Below are 7,789 nucleotides of genomic sequence, written 5' to 3' on the forward strand. Positions count from 1 at the left end.
ACTATGGCAGACCATGTAAGTCTAGGCATAGAGACCATGGCTGACCTTGTCAGTCTAGACATAGAGACCATGGCAGGCCTTGTCAGTCTAGACATAGAGACCATGGCAGACCTTGTCAGTCTAGGCATAGAGACTATGGCAGACCATGTAAGTCTAGGCATAGAGCCCATGGCTGACCTTGTCAGTCTAGACATAGAGACTATGGCAGACCATGTAAGTCTAGGCATAGAGACCATGGCAGACCTTGTCAGTCTAGGCATAGAGACCATTGCAGACCTTGTCAGTTTAGACATAGAGACCATGGCAGACCTTGTCAGTCTAGGCCTAGAGACCATGGCAGACCTTGTCAGTTTAGACATAGAGACCATGGCAGACCTAGTCAGTCTAGACATACAGACAATGGCAGTCCTTGTCAGTCTAGGCATAGACACCATGGCAGACCTTGTCAATTGCAGGGATTCATCAGCATTTAAAATTCCACAAATGTACAAGTTTACATGCTGTGAATAACTTATGAATATAAACTTATAAACAGAGGGTCTTAATGTGGGAGGAAACTGGAGTTCCTGGAGAAAACCCACAAGGTCAGTCAGTTGACCCAATACTTTTTCGTGTTCAATCAGGGAATCAAACCCCAGCCACCTTGCTGAAAGGCAGGTGCGACGCCCAACCACTTATCCTGTGTTAAATTGTTACAGAATATACTTACAAAATAAGAATGACATTATGATTTTATCTACGTAAAATAAAATAATAAAATTGAGATTAAAAAAGAGTTAAAGTCATCAAAAATAATTAAGCATAGTGGATTTGGTCTAACAACAATGACAAGATCATCCTCCAAAAATAATGTGTGAATTGATAATTCTTGTAACTAATCCTATGGGTCTAATTAAGTTTAGATAACAGGATTTTACTCTCCAATGAACAGGCATACCTTGTTAAAATGGTAGTAGGGTGTATTGCCACAGCTGACACCTGGAATGTGACACCCCCTGATCCAGTTAAAACTAAAAAAATAACTCACAGAACATTCCTCCCCCAGCTCCAAGGCCAAAACTGTGCTCAAAAATGGCTAGCGTGGGTGATATTAAAATGAGCATTTTCATTGCTTCCATTATTTCTATAAAAACTTCTTGGCATTTGAATGCAAATAAAAGATTCTGTACCTGCCTGATTTATCTTGGTATGTTGAATTATTTAGACATGGCATGTACAGCATAATGTTACTCATAGTAGTATGTATTGATGACATCCTAAAACTAATAAACAGCAAATACTTTCTAAATTTTAAATTCAACATTTATGCATATTGAGATAATCTGGATGAAAAATATTTACTGCATGTTAAGTTACTTCAGCAGAGCCTGAATCCTCTCATACAAATATTATCTTTAGCAAAGCCTTAAATCTCATACAAACAGTCTTCAGGAGAGTCTCGATCATGATTCCATCATACAAAACAAGTCTTCGAACAAAGTCTGAATCTTTCATACAAATAAAGTTGTATTACCTTGCATAGTAACAGACACTTCAGCAGAGCCTGTAACCTCATATGCTTATAAAGTCTTCAACAGAGCCTAATTATAAGCTAAATCTTTCATGCAAAACAAGTCTTCAACAGAGCCTGATTCACGCATACAAATTAAGTCTTGGACAGAGCCATAATCTTTCATGCAAAACAAGTCTTCAACAGAGCCTTAATTTTTCATACAAAACAAGTCTTCAATAGAGCCTGAATCTTTCATACAAAACAAGGCTTCAACAGAGACTGATTCACACATACAAATAAAGTCTTGGACAGAGCCTGATTCACGCATACAAATTAAGTCCTGGACAGAGCCAGAATCTTTCATGCAAAACAAGTCTTCAACAGAGCCAGAATTTTTCATACAAAACAAGTCTTCAATAGAGCCTGAAACTTTCATACAAAACAAGTCTTCAACAGAGCCTGATTCACGCATACAAATAAAGTCTTGGACAGAGCCTGATTCACGCATACAAATTAAGTCCTGGACAGAGCCAGAATCTTTCATGCAAAACAAGTCTTCAACAGAGCCTGATTAACGCATACAAATTAAGTCTTGGACAGAGCCAGAATCTTTCATGCAAAACAAGTCTTCAACAGAGCCTTAATTTTTCATACAAAACAAGTCTTCAATAGAGCCTGAAACTTTCATACAAAACAAGTCTTCAACAGAGCCTGATTCACGCATACAAATTAAGTCTTGGACAGAGCCATAATCTTTCATGCAAAACAAGTCTTCAACAGAGCCTTAATTTTTCATACAAAACAAGTCTTCAATAGAGCCTGAATCTTTCATACAAAACAAGTATTCAACAGAGCCTGATTCACACATACAAATAAAGTCTTGGACAGAGCCTGATTCACGCATACAAATTAAGTCCTGGACAGAGCCAGAATCTTTCATGCAAAACAAGTCTTCAACAGAGCCTGATTAACGCATACAAATTAAGTCTTGGACAGAGCCATAATCTTTCATGCAAAACAAGTCTACAACAGAGCCAGAATTTTTCATACAAAACAAGTCTTCAATAGAGCCTGAAACTTTCATACAAAACAAGTCTTCAACAGAGCCTGATTCACACATACAAATAAAGTCTTGGACAGAGCCTGAATCTTCTCATACAAAAAAGTCTTCAACAGAGCCTGAATCCTCTCATACAAAACAAGTCTTCAGCAGAGCCTGAATCTTCTTATACAAAACAAGTTTTCAGCAGAGCCTGAATCTTCTCATTCAAAACAAGTCTTCAGCAGGGCCTGAATCCCTTCAAACAAAACAAGTCTTATATAATAATAATAATTTGAGGTTCTTATATACTGCTTCTAGCACTGCCCAACCACGTACTCCTTTACAGCAAAGTAGACTGGAACAAGCGGAGTATCTTGCTCAAGGATACAACACAGTGCTGTGATGTGACTCAAACCTGCAACCCTTCGGTCACAAGCCTGGCGATCTACCACTAGACTACCGTGCCTCTAAAGCAGAGCCTGAATCCCTTCATACAAAACAAGTCTTACGCAGATCCTGCATCCCCCCCATACAAAACAAGTCTTCAACAGAGCCTGAATCCTTTCAATTTAAGTCTTTAGCTAAAAGTATACAATTACACTTGACATTAAATTGGCAACCAGAGGTTATACGCACTCTCTTATTTACACCTATTGCTGAAGTCAAGACATATCTGTAAACATATACTCCATAAACACATACTCTAAAAACACATACTCTATAAACAAAGGATTCTAAAAACAAATCTCATGTTACTTACAGAACTTCTGTCAGCCTGCATGCGACCAAAATCTTCAAAACTGAATAAATACTTCTCCAAAACAGCACCACATGGTGATGGAATGCCACCAATATGACAAAACTGAACAAAAACTTGCCTAAAATAGGTTCAAAGGTTCTTGGGTTTTTACATTTTATTATGTAACTACTAGCAGACAAAACAGAACATTCTCTGTGGGAAAGTTTGACATTTGTACCACATGTATCGCAACAGCAGCCAAGGAGAAACTGTTAACAAGATATTTATAGCCAACAATGTTTATTTACATAACGATTTATAGATATGGTAATGAAACATTAAGTGGGTGATGGAAAACGACACACAGCTATGCATATGTGAGGAATTTGTTTCAACGTGGAATAAATACCCCATGTAACATACAGACAGACTAATATTTCAAATTCGTGATATCATTTTCTTAAATTAACATTGACCAACATGTCCAGAATTGGTTTCAGTAGATACCATTTGGGATTGTGGGTTTGGCAGATTTATGGAATGAAAACAGTCCAGATGTACATGATGTTTCAATATTCATTTATTAACATTTATAATACTATCTATGACCTTTGACCTCCACAATTAAAGGATTAAATACTCACTTTGGAGAATGAAATTTCAGAATATTCTAGAGGGTTTACTACTTTTTGAAAGAAAAGAAATAAATACCCATAATCAATTAACCGTTAAGGAATCAATTTACAGTTAACAAGAGGCCCAATGGGCCTGCATCGCTCACCTGGTATAAATCTCACACTTGTAACCTTTAACGTGATCTAAAATAAAGCTACAGGCAAAATATCAGTTATAATTTATGATTAAATTCATTCAAAAGAACCTGTTATTTTTTTTTTAAACATTTCACCCCTGTGATTGAAAGTCGAACAAAGTCATTATGTTGATCAAATTTTATAGCCTTTCATCTCAGGATGCAAGTTGCAAAGTATTAACATCCTGGGACCCATGGTTATTCAGAAGGGGTCGTTTAAAGATTTTAAACAAATTTGACCCCTGTGACCTTGAATATAAGTCAAAGTCATTCACTTTAACAAACATAGTAGTCCTTGATCCGAGCATGTTACTGACTAAATATCAACATCCTGAGCCTTTTGGCTATTCAGAACAAGTTGTTTAAATATTTTGAACATATTTGCTCCTTGTGACCTTGAATATGATTCAAGGTCATACAGTTAAACAAACTTGGTAGCCCTTGATCCTAGTATGCTACTGACTAATTATCATCACCCTGGGCATTTTGGTTATTGAGAAGAAGTTGTTTAACATATTTGACCCCTGTGACCTTGAATATCGGTGAAGGTCATGTATTTGAACAAACTTTGTAGCCCTTCATCTCAGCATGCTTCTGACCAAATATCATCACCCTGTGCATTTTGGTTATTCAGAAGAAGTTGTTTAATATTTTTCACATATTTGACCCCTGTGACCTTGAATATACGTGAAGGTCATGTATTTGAACAAACTTGATAGCCCTTTAGCCTAGCATGCTACTGGCCAAATATCATCACCCTATGCATTTTGGTTATTCAGAAGAAGTTGTTTAATATTTTTCACATATTTGACCCCTGTGACCTTGAATATACGTGAAGGTCATGTATTTGAACAAACTTTGTAGCCCTTCATCCCATTTTGCTTCTGGCCAAATATCATCACCCTATGCCTTTCGGTTATTAAGAAGAAGTCGTTTAAAGTAAAATATTGACGCCTGAAGACGGAAGACGGATGGACGACAGACGCTGCGCCACGGCATAGCTCACTTGGCACTTCGTGCCAGGTGAGCTAATAAATGGACAAGGAAAAGAGGATTTGTCCTTTGACCTGTAAATTGACCACAACTTCGGGGTGACAATCTGGAAAAGGATGCTTTGAGTATCACTTGACAAAAGGTTGCTAAGGTCTATGTAGGAAATGTATAGGTCTATATCAAAGTCAAAGGACAACAGACTAGGTAAAGTCAAATAATATGCTTCACAATGGCCAAGCCATGAAGATATCCAAAGAAATACAATGACAAACTTGACTTCACTCCAAGATCCAAAACATGCTAAAGATTTTTCTGATATGAACAAGCATCAGTTTTCCTACATTTCATACACCCTAATGTACTGAACCCCCTGAAACAAGGCCTATAGGGTCCATGGCCACTGCCAGGGAGGATTTGTGTATATATCGTCAGACAGATGCTGGGTGACAGATCACTCACTAGATAAGATATAAATCTCCTTCCCATGTCAATCATCCCGCCTCAAAACACAAACATGGAGGAGGGTCAGGTCTTTTGGGGATTTGAGTACACCTCTTGTTCATTTATCAGCCCTACATATTCCTGCCAAGTTGTCCATGCACCCTTCCTAACGTTTATGGTTTTTTATTAGCCCTCCATAATGCTTCTTCGTTCATTTAATTCAACCCTCCCACAAGTTTCCTTATCGTTTACCAGCCCTCCTTAACATTTCCTGTTCATTTATCAGCCCTCCCTTACATTTCCTGTTCATTTATTAGCCATTCCTAACATTTCCTGTTCATTCATCAGCCATTCCTAACATTTCCTGTTCATTCATCAGCCATCCCTACATTTCCTGTTAATTAATCAGCCATCCCTAACATTTCCTGTTAATTAATCAGCCATCCCTTACATTTCCTGTTAATTTATCAGCCATTCCTTACATTTCCTGGTCATTCATCAGCCATCCCTTACATTTCCTGTTAATTAATCAGCCATCCCTTACATTTCCTGTTAATTTATCAGCCATCCTTAACATTTCCTGTTTATTTATCAGCCATCCCTAACATTTCCTGTTCATTTATCAGCCCTCCCTAACAGTACTGGTGGAGTACAGGAAAATACAGTAGTAATGGTGGAGTACAGGTAGATACAGCAGTACTAGTGGAGTACAGGCAGATACAGCAGTACTGATGGACTGGTGGAAAACAGGCAGATACAGCAGTACTGGTGGAGTACAGGTAGATACAGCAGTACTGGTAGAGTACATAAACAGCAGTACTGGTAGAGTACAGGTAGATACAGCAGTACTGGTAGAGTACATGTATATATAGCAGTACTGGTGGAGTACAGGTAGATAAAAAGCAGTACTGGTAGAGTACATTCATATACAACAGTACTGGTGGACTGGTGGAGTGCAGGTAGATACAGCAGTACTGGTGGAGTACAGGTAGATACAGCAGTACTGGAGGAGTTCAGAATGATACAGCAGTACTGGTGGAGTTCAGGTTGACACAGCAGTACTTGTGGAGTACAGGTAGATACAGCAGTACTGGTGGAGTACAGGCAGATACAGCACTACTGGTGGATGTATCAGTACAGGTAATATAGCAGTACTGGTGGAGTACAGGCAGATACAGCAGTACTGGAAGAGTACATGTAGATACAGCAGTACTGATGGAGTACAGGCAGATACAGCAGTACTGGTGGATATATCAGTACAGGTAATATAGCTGTACTGGTGGAGTGCAGGCAGATACAGCAGTACTGGTAGAGTACAGGCAGATACAGCAGTATTGGTGGAGTACAGGTAGATTCAGCAGTACTGGTGGAGTACAGGTTGATTCAGCAGTACTGGTGGAGTACAGGTTGATTCAGCAGTACTGGTGGAGTACAGGCAGATACAGCAGTACAGATATATTGTATGTTTGTCATACGGCAAGTCAAAGTTATATGCTTTCTCACTTCATCTTACTTGAGTTCAAACTGTTACAGAAATTATTGTCATTTAATTGTTATTGAACAACCAAACAGTGACTTTTATCAGTAGACTTGTAGGGATTTTATTAAGAAATTCAAAGCATGAAATCAAATAAACACTTTCAAATAAAATATCCAGAAAAATACACTTTCCGTAGTCTAAGAATATAGGGGCTTATTAAGCTCAAGAAAACAAAGACCTTTAAACCTCCAGGGAATAACTTAAAAAATAAAATAAAAAAAAATAACCTTTAACGTCTTGAAAGCAATAAAGTGAGAGAAGCCTAATCCCTACGAAGTCGTAACTCCAACGAATATTCAGCAGAATGCAGATGTGTTTGTAACAAAAACAAATGCCAGGATATGCTAATAAGGATACAATCCTCAATGAACCCAAGATTCCTCCTCCATGAAAAAACAGAACGTAAATCCCAAAGAAAAGGCTAAACAAAAGGTGGGGCATATTGCAAGGGTGTGCACAGCAGAGGGGTGGGACATCGTAAAGGGATGGGCCTGGCATAGGGTAGGAGCTTAGCAGAGGGGTGAGACATGGTAAAGGGATGGGCCTGGCACAAGGTAGGAGCTTAGCAGAGGGGTGAGACATGGTAAAGGGATGGGCCTGGCACAGGGTAGGAGCTTAGCAGAGGGGTGAGACATACTACAGGGGTAAGGCACAACATAGGGGTGGGACATGGTAAATAGATGGGGCATGGCATAGGGTAGGAGCACAGCAGATGGGTGGGGCACAGCAGA

The 7,789-nt window shown here is 38.8% G+C and overlaps 1 protein-coding gene across 8 annotated transcripts in view; it reads right to left on the minus strand.

The window, feature by feature from the left end:
- LOC110442051 (neurexin-2-like) overlaps positions 1-7,789 on the minus strand; it is a 244,323-nt gene that overhangs the window by 229,892 nt on the left and 6,642 nt on the right. For 7 of the 8 annotated variants that reach the window (XM_021485470.1, XM_021485469.1, XM_021485471.1 and 4 more), the window contains exon 1: positions 3,295-3,372. The exons of the other annotated variant lie outside the window; for it this stretch is intronic. The gene's annotated coding sequence lies outside the window, so the exon portion shown is untranslated. Of the gene's footprint in view, positions 1-3,294; positions 3,373-7,789 lie in introns of those variants that run through there. 8 annotated transcript variants of the gene reach the window in all.

This window comes from Mizuhopecten yessoensis, unplaced genomic scaffold (genome assembly GCF_002113885.1).
Source record: "Mizuhopecten yessoensis strain PY_sf001 unplaced genomic scaffold, ASM211388v2 scaffold716197, whole genome shotgun sequence".
Classification (NCBI taxonomy): Eukaryota; Metazoa; Mollusca; class Bivalvia; order Pectinida; family Pectinidae; genus Mizuhopecten; species Mizuhopecten yessoensis.